This window comes from Cavia porcellus, unplaced genomic scaffold, assembly GCF_034190915.1.
Source record: "Cavia porcellus strain 051 isolate PalLab524CR breed Dunkin Hartley unplaced genomic scaffold, mCavPor4.1 scaffold_1, whole genome shotgun sequence".
In the NCBI taxonomy this organism is placed as follows: Eukaryota; Metazoa; Chordata; class Mammalia; order Rodentia; family Caviidae; genus Cavia; species Cavia porcellus.
In genome coordinates, this window is record NW_026947484.1 from 87930867 (window position 1) to 87950614 (window position 19748).

Genomic DNA, 19748 nt, shown 5'->3' on the forward strand with positions numbered 1-19748 from the left:
TAGTCGCTGGTTTAGGTTATCACTTAGTCAAGGCGACACTCTCGTTTTCCATGACCACAATGTTATAGAATTAGACTGATGTATATGATGTGTTTCCTGTTCACTATTCCTTTCAACTAGTTTAATTACTTTACAGGAGTAGTTTTAATTGCCTTCTTTGCCAAAGATATTATAATTCATGTTTAGAAGTTAGACTATAAGAGACTAATTTCATAATGTTGGAAAACTCAGTGAAGCAATTGATTATTTCACTTGAATGAAGTTGCATGATAATAGTGACACAAATTCGTAGATGAACCTAATGACTGATGTGTACTATGTTAAAAATGCAGTGGAAAACTTGTTCAGATGATATTCTTTCTACTAATGGTACAGATAAATCTCAGAGTGCTACTTTACTTAGCTACAAACATAGAAATCCAAATGATTTGTAGAGTTGCACCAGCACAAAATGGAACTATGCAAACATCTGAATTTACTTAACAAATAAAATGACTTCAGAATATGGTTGTTGGTAGCCAATAAATAAGAAGACTGAATCCTGCAAATGATTGCTGCTGTGTTAGGTGTTCTTAAATTATCCTATGACAAACATCTTTTACTTTATTAACAGTAATTATCAAGTGGGTTGAAATGATTCCTGTTAGAGTCTGTAACACTCTTTAATTCAAAATTACTAACCATTAATTAAGTCTCCCAAGGAGCAATAAAATGCTTTCCTTGCTGGAAATGGAGAGACAGAGGCTGAGAGATTTCACAAGTGAATGAGGAAGCTAGCCTTCCCACTTGGCAAACTGGTTGCTCCAGGTGTCCAATACAAATAGAGGAAATGTATTTCCATTTATGTTTTAATTCTGAAAGTTCAGGCATTCCTGAGAACGCTCAACTATTTCATAATTGTTGTTAGTCCATTTTTGTTTGCATCCTTTTTAAAATATATTCTATTTGGATTTCACCCAATTCTTAGGGAAGAATGTGATATACTTTTTAACATCATCGAGTTGATTTTGTGTCAAGATCAAATAATTTGAAGACTGTATCTTCTACATGAAAATTCTCTAATGCCCTTTTGTAAACAGAATTTGAAGCTGTTCAAGTATGTTGATTCTCTTGAGAACAAACAAAGCAGGTTAAATATATATGCTGAAAATGTCAGACTGATTTAAACACTTGGAAATGAGTCTAAAAAGAACTTACTTGCCATCTCTGTGACCTTACACATGAAATTAATTTTGCTCCAGCCAAATATCTTGTTTGATTAAGTACTGATGACACAGCTCTATAGTCTATGTACATATTTTCATGTATTCACTTCTTGTTGGGACATAAAGACAGATGGAAACTCTCAGTTGCACACAATTTAACTATGTAAATATGTATCATGAGCAGTGTTTATCATCTCTGCTTCTAGAAATGTTTCTGTAATCAGCATCAAGTGAATATAACATGTTGTTAAGTGTCAGCTGTATCCAGTTCCTGTGATAAGCCCAGAAAGAATATAAATAAAGTTGAAGAAAAACATTTCAGGTTATTTTTAAATGGATCAGTAATATAAGGCGTGAGGTTTTACTACCAAAGCAATTTAACAATTAAAATATTGAAAATTCTAGTTTAATCTCAACAGTTATGTGATCTGTAGTAAAATTAACTTTGACAACAGAGACATTATTTCATAGCCGTAGCCATCCACAGTATGGAAGGCTGTGGCCGGGCGCTGGTCATATGCATTTTTCTTTACAACCCGAGCCCATCTCAGTTCTTCAGACATCCCTTGAGCACTCCTCCCTATGAACATTTATATGAGCTTTTCCTTTTGCCTGGGTTTTTCTTCCTCAGCCACCCCGACCTTCCTATTTCATGCAGTTAACTCTAACTTGTTATCCTTCAGGTCAAGTCATTGGTTAGCTTTGGTTTGTTGTTTTGCTCTTAACTTTTTTATATCCCACAGTAGAGAGCGTAAATCCTCTCGTAGCAAGAATCATATTCAATTTATTTCATCTCTAGAACTTAACAAGATATAAAACCACAGTGTTGAAGGACTAAGTGAATGGTACATAAATTCATTTTCCAGATTAGCCCTTTGAGGAAGTGCCTACAGAGAAGAGTAACAGGTGATTAGACAGAAAAGTAGTATGTTCAGCCAGCTTAGGCAAAGTTGGTAGTGATAAGCAAGGAAAGCTTAGTGACTGTTGTACATAAAATAGTTCTGTTGGAGTTAATGATAACAAGATTTAAAAGACATAATAACCCTACCTAACAAGGAATACTGATAACCGTGCTAGGAAGTTTGAATATGATTCCATGGTTTGATAAGGAACAATGGTAGTTGTTATATGAGGAAAGTTATATCATGAAAGGAGTGCTATAATTTTGCTTGCTTTTTTCCTTTATAACTCTGTTCTTGAGAACCAATCAATTTCCATATGTTTTGTATTACAGGATCCTTAAAAGATGTACTTTTGAACTAGTCATAAATATGAAAACATACTGTTGATTACTCAGGAATGAAAATGTCCAATAAAACAAAAAATGACACAAATATTTTTGGAACGGGAATAGAAAGAATATGAACATTAAACTGTATAAGACATAAATACTTCAGAAAAAAATATTTATTTCCTTCACCTCAAATATAATTCCACTATCAAAAAGACTTTACTATTTTGTAATATGATCTCAATAAATGAAAGTTGTCCTTATTACTAGGTTGAAGTTTCTTAAAAAATAAATTTTAATGCTTTAATTATCCAAGTGACATTTCTTATTCAAGAAATTGCATACTTATGATTTATATTATAATTAAAGATTTTTTTTGGTTAAAATATAGTATATAGTCCTGATAAATACTTGAAAAAGTATGCAAATGTAAGCGAAAGAGGAACAGAAACCATGATTACCTTGCCTAGAGCCCATTATTTTTAACTTTTTATTTGATTCCAGTGTTTTTCTTTTGCAACTTTATTTTCCAGTGTTGAATTTATAATTCAAAACATACCTTTCTTTGTTTAGAGCCTATTCTACTCTATTAGAGTAGACTCTATTAGAGTAGAAACTGTATTGTACCTTTTTCTATATGATTCTCTTTAAACTCAATTTCTATTGTTTGAAAAATATTCTATTTTATAAGCATTTCTTCAGTATGGGATATTTAAGGAATTTCTTAAATTTTGTTGTGATGAAAATCTTTTCCACATTTAAATTTATTTTCATAATAATTCCTAGCCTAAAGAAAAAATGTCATCCCTTTTACAACATGATTTTCTAACACATGAGTTATTTGCCTTTTGTCAGATTAAATATTTTGGTAATTTTAAAAAGTTGTGAGAGCCTGCTGTGTTTTCTAAGCTCTTGCACTGAGGTAAATAAGTAGGTTAAACAGGTGGGCTTCGGACCAGGAAGGTCTAGGCCTGCGCCCCAGCCTCCTCTCTTCCTCGTAGTAGAACTTTCTCTGAGATACAGTTGAAGACCTTAATACCTACTCTTTGGGGTTTATTAAGAATAAGTTAAAGAAAATGCATGGGACTATTTATCCTAATGTCTGGCAATGAAGTTTATTAAAAGCTAGGTATTATTGTTTTTGTTATTGTTATCATTAGAATTAATTGTCACTATGAAAGTTAACTTGGGTTGGTTAAAAATTTTGTGTAGTATTTCAAAATGACAATAAGAAAAGAATAAAAACAGCATCCCTTATTGAGAACAGAAGCCTCCACTATCTCTGCAGTGCATCTTCCTTTTGCACCATGGAACAGAGGACTTCACTTATGGAAAATATACTTATTTTCCAGAATTCAGCACATCACCCTACTTACAGTGGGATGAACTCTGATACTTGCTGAATCAGAGTAGAAGATTCTATTCTATTGCTGAAGAGTGACGATGGGAACCACATTCTGAATTCGCTATAAAAACAGCACATAGAAGATATTAGGGAAGATTCATGTATTTCACCTGTTTGTACAAATTATCTTTCTGAATCAGGATAGGTACTGAAGAAGGAAAAAGTCTATTTCATTAATTAATAGGAGCCTAGATACAATACAAATTATAATTTTTAAAGATACATCCATCAGGATTTTGATTTGTAAAAATTCATTTTATTCTCTAGCCATAGTTTATTAAAAGCTTGAGCTTTCATTGCAGTAACTTTGTCTTTTTTTTTCTATGCCATAATTTACAGAAAGCTTTTGGGTTTTGTTTTAATTTAGCAAATTCTATATTGATTTTGTATGACTTACACATTTGTCTTACTAGACAAAAATCAAATTGAATTGCTAAAACCTTATGTAAAACTCTCATAAATTGGCTGTGCCTGTTTCCCAGCACTTGAGCGGCTGATGTAAGAGGATTATTGTGAGTTCCAGGCTAGCCTGGTCCCCATAGGGAGTTCAAGACCAGCCTGAACTATGTATCAAGATTCTGCCTAAAAAAGAAAACAAAACCACAAACAAAGTGTAATGATCTTTGCTAATTATATATATCCAGAAAATTCAATTACTAGTTAGTTTAAATACTTTTTTCATTTTATCGCCTGAGTTTACTCATTATACTTGTGAAAACACCTCCAAATAATAATAAGATATTTGCTTAAAATGAACAATAATTTAGACACTATAGTTCAATTGGTAAGCATCCTAGTTTAATGTATCTCTGTAGTGTTTTTTGGTTACTGAGTCAAAAGTTTTAGCATTAAGCATGATTCTTATTTCTTATTCATAATTAAAGGTGTGTATAATTGTAATATACAATTGTAGATGCATCCTAGGTGAAAATTTCAGTCTAACATTAGGGTCGGGCATCAAGGAGTAAGATAAAGGAAAGTTGGAATTAGAAGCCTGGTGTCTGGACATGTCCGGTTGAATTCATCATGTGCCACCTGCTCCAATAATTCTTGCCACTATCAGCCATAGTTTTGGTACTGGTATTATAGGATCCTTCCTATAATTCTTTCACCTTTGTTCATAAAATTTTTTACTTGGCTATGGGCATATGACATAGTATATAGTAGCAAACTACAAGTCCTATATTTTAATGACAGTTAAAATTTGTAGGAAAGTTAGGACCCACTTAAATCTACATTGCTTAGATTGTTTTCTTTTCTGGTCTTTTCACCTCTGTGATAAAAATTGAGAGAAGCGAACTATGCAATTACCAGTAGCTCTTTTTAAATGTGGTGACCCATCTGTTGCCATATGCCAGACATCTGCTTTCATCATCATTTGTGGACCTTCAAAACCAGAATTCATGAATTAACATTAACATATGCTAATTTGTAATGCTGCAATAGCTGTTTGCAAGTTACTTACTGTGGAAGCAGTAATTTCACATACAGGAAGTATTACAGGATAAGACCAGAAATCAGTAACATAATTGTATTGTCAGCCACTATTTTTTAATCTGTGTATAACCCATAAGCAAATGTAATATCATGATCTCATCATCTTATCTATAAAATGTGAGGAATCATCCTTGCTTGTAAAATATTTATTGAATTTACATCAAAGTGAATATGACATCAGCTATATTAGAGTAGAATCATTCATGAATACTCATGCAGGTCAGTGCCTGTTTAATTCAAATTGTAGAATTGTTCCTTTCTTGAAAAGGACATTAGTTTTTAATCCACTCCTAAGCTGTCATCCAAAAGTGCTTAAGGAATATTAAGTCAGTATCAGACAGATCATACCATTAAAAAGTCTAAGCTTTTTACTATTATGGAAATATTAGTGTATTTGTATTAGAAGATTAAAGTGTTAGTCTGATTTTTAACACCAAATGCTGATACAATTTTTGGGCAAGTCATCAATCCTGGGTTTGCATATGTTTCAAAATATGTGGTTGTCTCACATCATCAGGAATTATGGCTTCTCTTAGCAATGAGAATCTGAACATTTCATCCATATCTATAGTCTATATTGCATTGTTGCATGGAGATCATCACTTATAGATTTATAGTCCCAGTTGCTCAATATGCACATGTAACTCTTCAGAACAATATAATATGAATGACATTAGATATTTAGATTTGAATAGGATTTTTAAAAATGAGAATTAAAATTAATTAGGTAATAAAGTACTGGGCAGCTGTTCCGTGCTAAAACCACTATATAAGCAATGTTTGAGCAAGAGATCAACCAAGTTTTTATTGGAAATAAAATTAATTGCCCTGCATTAACTTCCAACAGCTTCAAATATTGCAAGCATTTTTAAAATTTATATTATTTCAGCTTTTATTGTGCATATTTAAGGTGTAGAGACTGATATTTTGATATGCATAACGGAATACTACTTGTGCAAATTGCCATACTAACCTTATATGGTTGTCTTTCTAAATTTTTTTGTGGTACAAGCATCTAAAACCTACTCTTTAGGTAAACTTTCAATATATTATGCAGTATTGTTAACTAGTGCTTATTCTGTACATTAGATTTCTAGACTTATTCTTCCTATATAATCATAACTTTGTACCCTTTGGCCTACATTGTACCACTTTATAAATAGAGGCAATGGCTAAATTTTGTTGAGCACTAGTGGCCAAGCTCTTTATGGAATTAATACATTATCTCATGCAGTTCTTCAGATCATACTCTCAGGTACATAATGCATATCATTTTTTGAATTTGTGGATTTATGTAAAGAAAACATTAAAGGACATGTTTAGTTGACAAAAATCTGAGAGCTAATGATTCAAAGAATATACTTTAACTGCAGTTGTTACAGATCAAAACCATCTGTGTTCCGAGTACCAAGCTGTGTGGAATATCATTTTTTCTGCTGTTGTTTTATTTTGCTTTTTGATTTTATTTTTGAGGCAGGGTTTCACTATGTAGTCTAGGCTGGGCCTGAACTCACAGTAACCCTCCTGAATGCTGGGATTATAGGCATGCATCATGACACCCGGCTAGAATACCATTTTACTCTATTGCATACATTTTAAATTTTATAAGGTTTTAGAAAGTAATAGTAATAATAATTTCTAATACTCTATTAAAAGAAAAGCACTACACATGTTGTAACTAATACAATCTAGCTGCACCTCTCTGAGTTAGCATAGTATCAAAATATTATTTTTATATATTATGAAACTTGGGATGAGGATCTGTGAATTAGCTGTTGTTGGATGTATACCTGATGAACTCGTACCCCTGTTCCTTATATTACAGCATATATATGACTCCTAAAGTGAAGCACGTGCTTTTAAAATTATCTATCATTTTAAAAGGTTTTTCTTTTATCAGTTTCATTAAACCACAATAAGAATTCAATTTGAAAGGAAATCTTGCTTTGAGAATATTTAAAAATAGATCAACTTAAAACAGACAAGTGTGTTTCATAACTAAAATTAAGAACAATGAGCTTTACTATATTTGAAAATCATGGAAAAACTTCTTTTTTTCTCCATTTAAAAAAAGAAAAGGCATAAACAGACTTCAGAAAACCAATCTGAAAAAGGAAGAACAACTCAAAACCAAGAATAAGAGCATATTTGCATGAGAATTTTCAGAATAGCTACACTGGGTTTATGGGGAGGAAATGGAAGATCAGAATGAGAATTTGGAGTCAAGCCCTCTGGGCCTTTCTGTGTCATATATTTGAAGAGCTCTTTGCCCTCGTTTTTGTCTCTGATTGGAAAATGGAAAATAGCCAGGCTTTGCATATACAAACTAACTTTTCTTTTTTTTTTTTTTTAAAGAGAGAAGAAGAAAAAAAAAAGGACATAAAAAAAAACAATGCAGTAAAAGGGTACAAATAATACAGTATTTCTAGAAAAAAATATATACAGTACGAAATCACCAGTTAACAGACTACACGTTATCCTCCCAGAAACAGTTGTCCATATCACTAAATTAAAGCATACAAAGTGAACATTCATACAGTGGAACTGGAGACAGTTCCACTCTCTGGATTCAGAGAAAGAGAGCATTTGCAATTTAGCAAAATTAGTATGAAAAGAGTGAGCATCCATTATAGAAAGAGAATTAAACAGTAAACCTGGCCTGTGTCCATTTAAACTTCAGTCCTTATCTAATTTCCATACGTGGTACAATTGTTTTCCTCTAGAATCTTTTGTTGATTTTAGTAGTTACAGGTAGCTGCTACCAGTTGTTGCCCACAAGGAAAAATGGGTCTGAGAAGTTAATAAAACCCCTCTCGTGCACAGAAGAGCAGTACTAACGAGAATACCACATTATTACTAAAAGTTGATGGGCAGTGTGGAACCACTACACCAGAGGAGTTACTGTTTACCAATTCTATCTCTTCTCTTTATATTTGTCACCAATGCATCTGCTTTTCTGTACCTTGAAATACTCCCTGTTTTGAAAAATCCTTATTTGTGTGTAAACCCTTGCTTGCAATAAATCATCTTCCAAAATAGAACTCTGCAATCATTACAATGGATCTTATTGGGCATATAAATGAAGCTTCACCTTTCTTTGCAAGCTGTATTCTGGTATTTTTTAAATGCTATGTTAAGCCAAGGCATTTTAGGACTAAAAATAATTTTAAAAATGATCTCCAGTGGCCTAATCCAACAGCTAAGTGGAAGAATTAGATTAGGTTCTAATACTAAAACCAAAATTTTAGATTTCCTTGCTGTTACTACTAAACTACACATCAGTGGATGATTAGATCATGTCATTGTAAGAGTAAATCAACAGTAAACACCACTTATGTTTTAAATTTCTTTGTATGTTATTCTTGCTGTAAATGGATTAGTGTATGTCTAAATGGGACAAATACTATTTCATATTCAAAGGAGACAAAACTCGCAGACATCTAGGTAAAATTGTCTGCATTAATTAGAATGAATTGCTAGAATAATAAATCATAAAGAAGAATTAACATTAACACACTGCTATTTCAGGGTATATAATTTCTTTTTAAATGAACATGATAATTTTTTAGACTATTAGCTTGTGAAACGACAGTTTAAATATTTGATTTTTATTTATTTATTTTTTTTATTTTAAAGAGACGAAAGAAAACAGAATGAAACAAAGCCAATCAGAACAGGAAAGTGCAGGCAACACAGTACTTCACAACAAAACAACTGGACATCAACAGTAGCTAACATAATGTCTCTTTTCTTTGAAATAGTTGGGCATACCTTCACACACAATAATATCAAACATAACAATATGGTAAAAAAACATTCAAAAGAATGAAAGCATTACAGGACTTCAAAACCAAGTAACAGGAAATGAAAAATGGCTGCTATAATACCTCATTTTCCACAAAAAAAAAATTGTCTATAACATCACACATAATAAAATCAAATAAAACACAACAGAATAGAACCAATCAAAACAGAATAACAAAACATGGTAGGACTTCAAAACAAGATGATAATAAATCAGCAGTAGCTACCATGTCTTATTTTCTTCAAAACAGCATTCATACCATCTCACATAATAAAATCAAACAAAACAAAATAAAATCAGACCAATGAATGAAAGTATTATAAGACTTCAAAACAATATAATAGGAAACCATGATTACCATAATATTTCTCATTATATTCAAAATAGCTGCCCTTGCCATCTGAAAGCATAAAATCTAACAAAAGACAAAACAAAGCCAAACCTAATAAAATTGTATAAACAATGTAAGAGTTCAAGATAAGACAATAAGAAATTGACAGTAGTTTCCACCTTTCCCTCCCTTTGCTCTTTTTTTTTTTGTAATTTTATTTAAAGGAAGACTAAACAAAACAGAAAATGGGTAGAAATAATACATACTTTGAAAGAAAGAATAAATAGTAAGAAATCACTAGTTGATATTTACATATTGTCCTGTTACAAATAGTTATTCAAGATACAAAAGTGGAGTATACAAAGTGGGGTTTCAAATAGCGAGACTGCAACCAGTTCTGTTCAACAAAAACTTAGTAATATGGTTATCGATCCTATACACTTATACATGTAGTTATCCGCATCTTTATTTATGTCAAGATTGAACAAACCCAAGCGGGCTAAAATCACTCTGAGCAAAGAATAAGAGTATTGCTGGGTTTTACATGATGATACTCCTGGATCAGCACTAGGTATTTTAGTGTCTGTTTTTCTTTAAAATATTTGTTCATTTCATCATGTGTCATAAGATCAGTTCTCATAAACTGTTTATTGGTTATGCATGTATGAGTCTTAACATGTATTTCTGTCCTTTCTATATTAGAGGGAGAAACAAAACAAAGCAAGACAAAATAAAACATATTCCTATAAACACATGAAATGAAAAACACATATAAGACCACTGTACAAGGGGTTCTACCATGGTTACTGTGTTGTCTCTTGTTATCTTCAATAGGATTGGCTATATCATCAGACATAGTATAACTGAATATATCAGTATATAACAGTATTAATAAAAACACAATTTCTTATGTATTATAAAACTTTAAAAAAAAAGGTAGTAATCAAGCCAGAATGAGTATCACAGTGAGTCGTCATCTCTTCACTGTGCCCGTGCATCTCCGGGTTCCAGCAGTGCTTCTGGCTCAGTGGGACTGGCTCTGGTGAGAGCTCCGCCAGCTACCTCCTTCTTCTGGTCAAGTCTTTCTTCTTTAAAATTCTTTCTGTGGGCTTCAATCCTCACTTTAGTGTTTTCCTTGATCAAGGGGACCTACGTCTTTCCTGCTTTTCCTTCTCTAGAATGCTATATTCCAGCATCTGGGATGTTTCTCTCAGAGAGGCTGTTTAGCTTGCTGCTTACTGTTCCGCCATCTTCCCAGACCCCTCAATACTTGATTTTTAAAAGACAGATCTGAACTAGGCTTCATAATCTCTGATGCCAGAGATATCACTAAACAGCTTGTGAAAGTAAAATTTCAAGAGTAAAGTAAGATTATTGACACTGAATCATCACAATACTGAATATCGGCATATGCTGAATCACAGAGTGATATTGTAAAATATGTATTTGGACTTCTTCCCAGTTTTCTAGTATAAGACTCCTAAAATCCTTGGCATCTTCAAAGTAACACATGGTTTTCTTGTATACTAGTAACTTGACTGATGACTAGCAGGACCTAAGTGGATTCAGCACTAGATTGTTGAGGAAAGATCCAGCAGAATTATCTGGTTGAGTGTTTTAACCCCACCCTCAACCACAGGACGCTGATAAAGGAAGGCCTGGAGGTTAGATTGGCCAGTGATTTAATCAATGTTGACTTGACTCTGTAGTGAAACCTCCATGAAAACACAAGGACAGGTTCAGAAGGCTTTAGAAGAGCTGGAGCTGGAGGTTTCTGGAAGTTGATACACATAGAAAGAGAAGAAAAGATCTGTGGTCCTCCCCACAGATCTTGCCTTATGCTTCTCTGAGTATCTTTTGTATTGTTATTTACAGTGAAGTGATAATGCAAGTGAAATATTTCCCTGAGTTCTTTAAACTACTCTACTATATTAATCAAATCCGAAGAAAGCGTCATGAAAACCTGGGTTTATAGCTAGTTTATCAGAAGCACAGATATACAAACTTGGAGCTTGGCACAGGAACTCAGGGACAGTCTTGTGGGACTGATCCTTTAACATGTGGGGTAGATCTTATCTCCAGGGCCATAGAATCAGAATTGAATTGGACATGTAGCTAGTGCCTGTTACAGAATTCCTTGCTTTCTTGCTGTAGAGAAAGGCCTGCCCCATGTGTCTGGTTACAGAAATGGTCTGTGTCAGTTGTTGAGTAACTGAGAATAGGAAGAGCACTTCAGTTTGTTTTTTCCTTTGTATTTTCAAACAGAGATAATCAGAGACGTAAATCCATTGGAAAGAGCAAATCCATTTCTTCCTCGTGGAATTCACCATGATTTCCACTGAAAAGGCAAAACTCATTTAGTCATTCTTGAAGTATTAAATTCACTCTGAGACTTTGTCTTAAACAATCAAGATGACAAATTTTTAATGAATAAAAGATAAGAAATAAATAAAGGCTAATGAGGAGCTGAAGGCTCAAAGACAGATATTTAATGGATCCTCATCTTAGCTGAGCCAAATTTTAAAGTTTCTTTGAATCATGTACATTGTCTGCTGTTCTGAATCCATCAATACTTTGTCACTTCTCATAAGATTTATGTCTGTGGATCTGTTTGTCGATTCTATGCCAAGTACATCTTTTTAAAAAGGTAAAAAAATAACTTACTCAAATATAATAAAGTTTATGCTGAAAAATTATTTGATTCAATAAGTAAAACCATCAGAGTAAAAAGGCTGATTAGAGGAAAAAATAGAGCAACAAAGATCAATTAGCCTGCTAGGAAAAGTAAACTGAGTTCAAGTAGAGTGCGTTCTGAAAGAGTATTTTTTTAACACTTGTGAGGCTGGCACATGGGCAGCTGACTGGCTGCCTAAAAGCAGCTTCCATATCATTTTAAATACATTTATTGGAACTCAAGCTTACTCATTCACTGACTATGAGTGCTATCCAGCTGCTGTCTAGCAATCTTCATTCTCTTGTCCACGGGCCCTTGCAGAGGATCCAAAGAATAGTTTGTACCTGAAGGACATTTCTTGTTTCTTGCAGACAACACGTAATTGGGTCTTGTTTGCTTATCCTCTCTGACAGTTTAATTGATGCATCTATCCTTTTTAAAATTTTATTTTGAAAGTAGTAAAAATGCAACAGCACAAGACAGAACAAAACCAATCGAGACAATGCAGTGAAAATGGTACAGGATTTCACAGTAGGATACTGGGATAGTAGTAATAGGTACTCTGGTAATTCTCTTTAACTTCACGATAGTTGTCCAGTCAATTAGGTATAGCAAAATCAAACCAAAAATAGAACATTATAAAAGCAATTGAGAATACTGAATCGGGCAAAAGAAACATCACAAAACACAACAGTGAAAACAACCTTTGCCTTCAAACAGAGGATAGAAGAAATCCCCCATATTTGCTATACTGCATATGGTCATCCTCCCAAGAGATGCTGAGACATCTATCCCCAGTAGCTATGGAGGGAAGGGGCAGGCAGGGGAAGGGTGCTTGATTTTTCAGTCCTCCTGGCAGTAGGCTCACAGGTAATGGTTCTCCTCCAGCCCCAGGCCGCAGGTGCTTACCAAGAGGGCGGGTGAATAAGCTATGTGAGTCCCACCATGGCCGGATCTCGGGAGTTCTGCTTCTCCCATCTATCCTTTTTTTTAATGAATATTGATATAGATGGATTAATATATATCCTATATGTACGTAACTATTCTTTTTTTTCTTATTCATTCTCTCCACACACACAGACTCTCTTTTTCTGGTTTCTCACTTCTCTGGTTTCACTTGAGTATTTTTAGCTGTTTCCACTTTGTTTTCTTATAGCATATGAAATATAATTCTTTTTGGGGGAGGGGAGACCACAGCTTGAACTCACAATCTGGTGCCTGTCAGGCAGCACTTATGCCACTGAGCTAAATTGCTGGCCCCTATAATTTTTTTTTAAATTCTCCTTTCATAGATGTCCTGGAGTTTCCAGCATATATTTCAGCTAAGTCCACTTGCAAATAATATTATACCACTTTCTAATTGTACAAGTACTATATATTAGAACATTCTCAATTTTTTTCTAGTTTCTTCCTTCATTTCACTTATATGAAGTTGTAGTTATCAAATACATGGTAGTTAAAGTAATTTTAAGCACAGTGCAATTTGTTGGCCTGTTTAAATATTAATTTTTTTCATGTTCAGTTACTTCCCCTTTAATACTCTTCCATTCTTCAGGTTGTTCTGAATTCATGGCCTTTCTCATTTTCTTTCTCCATGAATGACTTACTTTAAAGTTTCTTGTAAGGTACTTCTATTCTCTTCTCAATTTTTATTTGTGTGAAAAGGTCTTTGCTTCTTATTTTTTCTAAATCACAGGAAAATATGTATAATAAAATTGCTGTGAAGTACATTTACACTGATACACAGCTACTACCGTCTATCTCTAGAACTGATGAATCTTCTCAAAATATTGCTTTATTTTGAAAGATCTGTCTTCTGTATTCAGAATTCTACTTGGTACTTTTATTTTCCTTTTCTTTTCAAGACTTTAAATATTTTACTCCACAATCTTTGCTTAAATGATTCCTGTAAAGAAATGTAGTGCAATTCTTATCCTTGTTCTAAAAGTAATTTATTCTGTTTTTTTCTCAAGATTTTCTCTCTCTCTTTGATTTTCTACAGTTTGAATATAATATGCCTTGATGTAGGATCTTACCGGGAGGTTTTATACATCTGTAACTGAGTAAGAGTCTGTATCCTGCTTGTTGTAACTGTGGGTCTTCTCTCATATTCTTTTATCTTTAGGTGTCTTTTAGGCACTCTTTAAGGGTGCGGAACCTACAGAGCTTTTAGCTATAATTGTCCCAGTTGAGTTATTGAGTTTGTAGTAATGTGTCATGGTTAATGTCTGTGTCCCCCAGGCCTCATGAGTTTGAATTGTGCATTTGTTATTCGTTCAGTGTCTAGTGCTTGGATTGATGGTGTCGGTGCTCCACCCACAAAGGGGTGGAGCCAGGATGTGATGTAATGGCAGGAAGAAGGTGTCTCTTTCTCTTTGCTTGTTCCTGTTTGCAGCAGCCATGAAAGGCGGCCCAGCCATGCCCGCCTGCCTGAAGCCAACTGAGTGTGGACTGAAACCTCCAAAAAAACTGTAAGAAATAAACCTTTCCTTTCCCAACTTTGGGCTTCAGGTATTTTGTCTCAGTGACAAGTAAAAAGCAACCAAGACATAAGGAATCCAGGAAGCCCAAATGCTCTACAGTGGTGGTTAGATCACTCAGTCTTCGAGTGAGCCTGGGTTGGAAAGTTTCCTTCTATTCAGTTGTTTAGGCTTTGGTAAACCCCTCCTATGTTAGGCTCATGTAGAAACATTTTCCCTTAAGGGAAAGCTTTATTAAAAAGAGCAGAGAAGTCTGAGTGTATATCAGAGCTTTCCTCTCCCTACCAGAATCACAGAGCCTCATAGGGCTCCTGGAGGTAAAACTCATGAAAGTTCAAGTCACCCCTGAGAATGAGTCCCTTAGTGTTCCTAAGCCTTAAGCTGATCCACACTGAACCTCCAGCAAGTTATCAACTGCATTTAACTTGTTCTATTCCCACTGACACTAGCTAGAGACTTCTACTTCTGGGCTTTTAGTTCCAGTAAGCTATGCTTCTCTGTACCTATCTGTCTGTCTGTCTTACAAGGCAGGAACTTGCCCTGTCACCTCATTGATTGATTATTCTAGAAATAGTTGAATTGTACTTTGTTCAGCTTTTTCTTGTTGTGAAGATAGGAGTGATGACATCCAGACTCTTTACATGTCAGCTTGGAACCATAATGAGAATAATAACCAGTTTCATCATGTATTCATGATATCACATTTATTAAATAAATTAATTTTAAGGGATCTCACTAAGCACATGGCACATAGAAAGCTCCTCATAAATCACAAATACTTTTTATTAGTATTTCCCAAACCATCTTTAAAAGCCAAGACTGAGTAAATCACTAGTCATAAAGTCAATGTACTAGCAGTGAATTTTGGAATATAGCAGGTGTTTCTTATTGTGTTCTCCTCAGATCATTGTTCCCAGCCACTGAGAGTTAGATCACTGCTCCCAATAGAGAGACTCACCCATCTGGAACATCCCACCCAAAGTTTCCGTAGGAAATCCTCAGTATCATAAAGTATTTCTTTTATTATCAAATTTTCAACAGCAGGTTAAAAAATGAGTGATTTCCGCAAAGCGTCAGTGCTCCAGTTATATCTTCTGTGCCAAAGGACCATTATACATAGAATGCCTTTCTAAAGAAACTGAGTTAACATATGAAAAATAAAACTGTATGAGTCATAGGAAGCACAATATTCCCATCATAATCTCCTCTTCATTCTCTCCTTGCAAGTCCAAATCAAAATGTCCTTTTAAATAAAGAATTTTGAATTCAAGATTACATTTTAATTAAGTTGCAAAAATTGAAAATTCAGAAATGTTAGTATGTTAATCTCTTGATGTACTCTAGACTCTTCAAATTGTGTTGAAGATTCTATAAACTTAGCCTATCTGATCTAATCAGTATGTTTTCTACTTTTTATAGCCTTCAGTGTTTGAGTAATATCATTTTTGGTACAGTCCCTAAACATATCATTTGTAATACTGATTACCAAATATGTTATCTGTCGTTTCTTCTTTAGGGTATGAAATCACTTTCTCTTAGGGAGAAAAATGATTTTCTTACAGAGAAGCAATTGGCCTTTACAATATGGATCTTGACTTCCCTTGAAGATTCTTTGTTCTTATCAATAAATATTTGACTACTTACAATATTTATTATTTTTCTTCCCACTACCATATTATATTTCAGATGAGTAGAAATTTGTAGTCACAGTGCTTTAGGTTCCCCTGACTCCAAATTATTCTCCAGTAGAAAGATCTTCTCACTGATAAAGTGTGGTCCATGAAACAACAGTCAGTGGTGTATTGGTTAGTCATGGTGTGTAACAAGTACCCCAAAACTGTGCAACTTAAAACAAAAACAAGTATGCTTTCACACTTCTGTGAGTCAGAATATGGTTACAGATTGGCTAAATATTTCTGGCTTAGGGTTTCTTCTAGGGTTACATGAGGTGCCAATTGGAGCTGCAGTCATTTCAAAGCTTCATGTAGGGATATTGGTTTCTGAGCTCACTTATGGCCTGTTGAAAACTGGCAGGTCTCTTATCTTATGAGATGTTGCCCAGAGATTTCAGTTTCTCCTTTGTGAATTTCACAATAAGGCTGTTCACAGCATGAAGTGTGGCTTTCCTCAACATCAGAGAGTGTGCTTCATACAAAACCCACAATTTTTATGTAATCTTTTTCAGTAGTCACATCTCATCACTTTATCATGTTTTATCATTCAGAAACTAATCTAAAACACCAAAACAAGGAAACAAACACGATATAAATACAGAGAACGAGATATAATTGAGAGATATTTTAGTTGCTGCCTATCCAGTTTATATCAGCTAATAACTTGTGACAAACATGCAGTCATGGGAACTGGTGAGGAGACTGTGAATTTTAATAAGATTTCTAGGTGGTCTGTTTACACAGGCAAGGCTGAACATCCCTGCCCCAGGAGCCCAGCCTGCTTATTCTGTTGCAGTGGCTGCATCCCCACTTACTTTTCCTTGCTTTTTGGTTGACTTTTCATAAATAAAAAGCACAATTGTCCTTGCCATTCATTTCTTTGCCACTCAACAACTAGGGAAGAATTTCCAGTTATTGAAGCAAATGGCAGACTGAAAATAACAAGTGGGAGAACAACTAGGAAACAGGCAACATAAGAACTGTGTGGAACAAATCTGATAATGTTATTAAGCAGTTGGGGATTATAATCCTACAAGGGCTAACTGAAAAGAATGGTGAATATTAAAATTTGGAAAGGTGGTTACGGTAAAAGATACACTGTTATTAATTTACCTCAAAATGCTCCCTACAAACACGCTTATCCCATTCTCTTGCCACTTTCTGAAGCAGTTCTAGAAGTTCTCTTTGGAGAGACTTTTTCAAACTCTGACCAAAAATATGGTGACTGTTGCCGTATGCCATCCAACAGAAATCCAGGTTCGTAAAAATATTATGGTGTGTGTTATGGATTAAAAACTGGTGGTCAATTTAATGCCAGCTGAATTAAATCAGCATGGTGCTGAGCACAGATGTTCCACCTGAGGAAAGTTGCCAGGATAAATAGAGACATTGAGATAGAGGCGTTGTGGGTTCTCCGAAGTGTTGCTCTTTGAGCCACTGGTTCTCCTGGAGGAGCTCGTCATGACTAGCTTCCCCAGTGTGAGTTCGACCTTTGTCATCAGAGGAACTCAGATGTTGTTAGTGAGAGTGGCTGTGAGTCACTTTGGGGGAGCTCTGTTCCTTATATCGAGCAGCACTTCCTGGCTCTGGAGGCAAAGACATGTGCTGTTTAACCTCCAGGAAAAACTTGTCATGCTGGCTTTCTGACATGTACTCAACTGTTATTGTCAGAAGATCTCAGGACCTCCGTGTTGCTGAGGATGGTTGGTACTTTTTAGAGCTGGTTCTTATTTTGAGCATGATTTCTGGGCTCCCATGTAGAACCCTCATTGCACCAGCACAGCTCCTTCAGCCTGCTAGCATAGACTTTCTACCTTCCATCGCTGACCTTCCCAGCGTGGATCTGTAAAACAGGCTGGTATGAGTGAGTCCTTCACGTGAGATCCAGACCTCCAGATGGACTCGTGGGAGGTATTGTCATGGGCTCTAGGTCTTCATCTGGACTCATATAGGACATTGCTGTGGATTTCAGGCCCTTGGCTAAATATTATATGTCTTTAATGTGTGGATAGATTTCCTGCACTTTTTTGTGTTAACTCTGGGTGACTATCATAAATAATAGTATAAATTCTGTGTCCTGATTCTAATTGTTCTCCTTACAACCTCTGACTACAACAGTCAATCAGTACAGTGCAAAAACAACCTACAGAATACAAAAGAAAAGCAAAATTGTCAACTACTCCTCAGACAATTCTTTATATAAAATATATAAAGAATTCAAAAAATTTATCATCCAAAATTAAAGACCTAGTCAAAAAAAATGATCAAGTAAGCTGGGAAGCTGAGGCAGGAGGACTGCAGCAAGTTTGAGATTAGCCTGGGCTACCCAGTGAGTTCACGGCCAGTCTGAACTGCAGAGCAAGACACTGTTTAAAAAAAAAAATAGGGCTGGGGTTTTAGTCAACCACATAAGTGCCTGCCTTGCAAGCATGTGGTCTTGAATGAGTTCCATCCCCCGGTACAAAAACAAAACAACAACAACAAAAAAACCCCTTCTGTCTCTCTCTGTCTTTCTCTCAATAAATATATCCTGCTCTTAAAAAAGGAAAAAAGAAAAATAAATTTAAAAAAAATAACAAATGCTGGCATGGCTGTTGTGATAAGGGAACCCTCCTACATTGCTGATGGGAAAAGGAATGTAAACTAGTACTTCCAATATGGAAATCAGTATGGTGATTTCTCAGTGAACTAAAATTAGAAATTCCATACAACCCAGCTAAACCCTGCTTGGTGTCTTCCCCAAAGAACTTGAGACATTATACTACAGTGACACATGCCTAGCAATATTTGTAGTGGCACAATTCATAATAGTAAGATCCTGGAAATAGCCTGGATACCAACTAACAGATGACTGTATAAAGACAATAGTATCTGTATATAATGGAATACTACTTGGCTACAAAGAAGGACAAATTGGAGACATTTTTAGGAAAATGCATGTGCCTGGAGAATATAATGTTGAGTGAAATAAATCAGACTCACAGACTTGAATGCCATATGGCACCTCTCATCTGAGTTAGGCAAAGTATAAACTAAAAGAAGCAAAGAAAGAATAGTATGAGATAAAAGGATGGCTCTCTTGCAGGTGGGAAAAGGTCCAGGGGACTGAGCATGAGGGGTAGAGGGAGGAGATGGGGAAGCAGGTAGAGTGAGGATATTCCATGTGAAGGACCTAATAGCCTCAATGAGTGTAGACATTATATGCCATAAATGTGAACTAAGATGAATATCAACAAGAATGGAAAGAAGGAAAGAGGAATTAGAAGAGCTGGAGTGGGAAAGGAATTTAAAAAATAAACAAGCTCTCCAAAATGACTAAAAAATACATGTACTGTGAACATGCACTAATAAAAAAATATCATGATGTATCCACTTTATTCTCCGGATCTGTCACTGTGTGGCTTCTTGAATTGATTCAGAACATCACAGCAGCCATGACAGTGCAAC

At 34.9% G+C, this 19748-nt stretch overlaps 1 protein-coding gene across 1 annotated transcript in view; it reads left to right on the top strand.

Annotated features, from left to right (window-relative positions):
• Lurap1l (leucine rich adaptor protein 1 like) overlaps positions 1-19748 on the top strand; it is a 51086-nt gene that overhangs the window by 14416 nt on the left and 16922 nt on the right. The gene's annotated exons all lie outside the window — the stretch shown is intronic.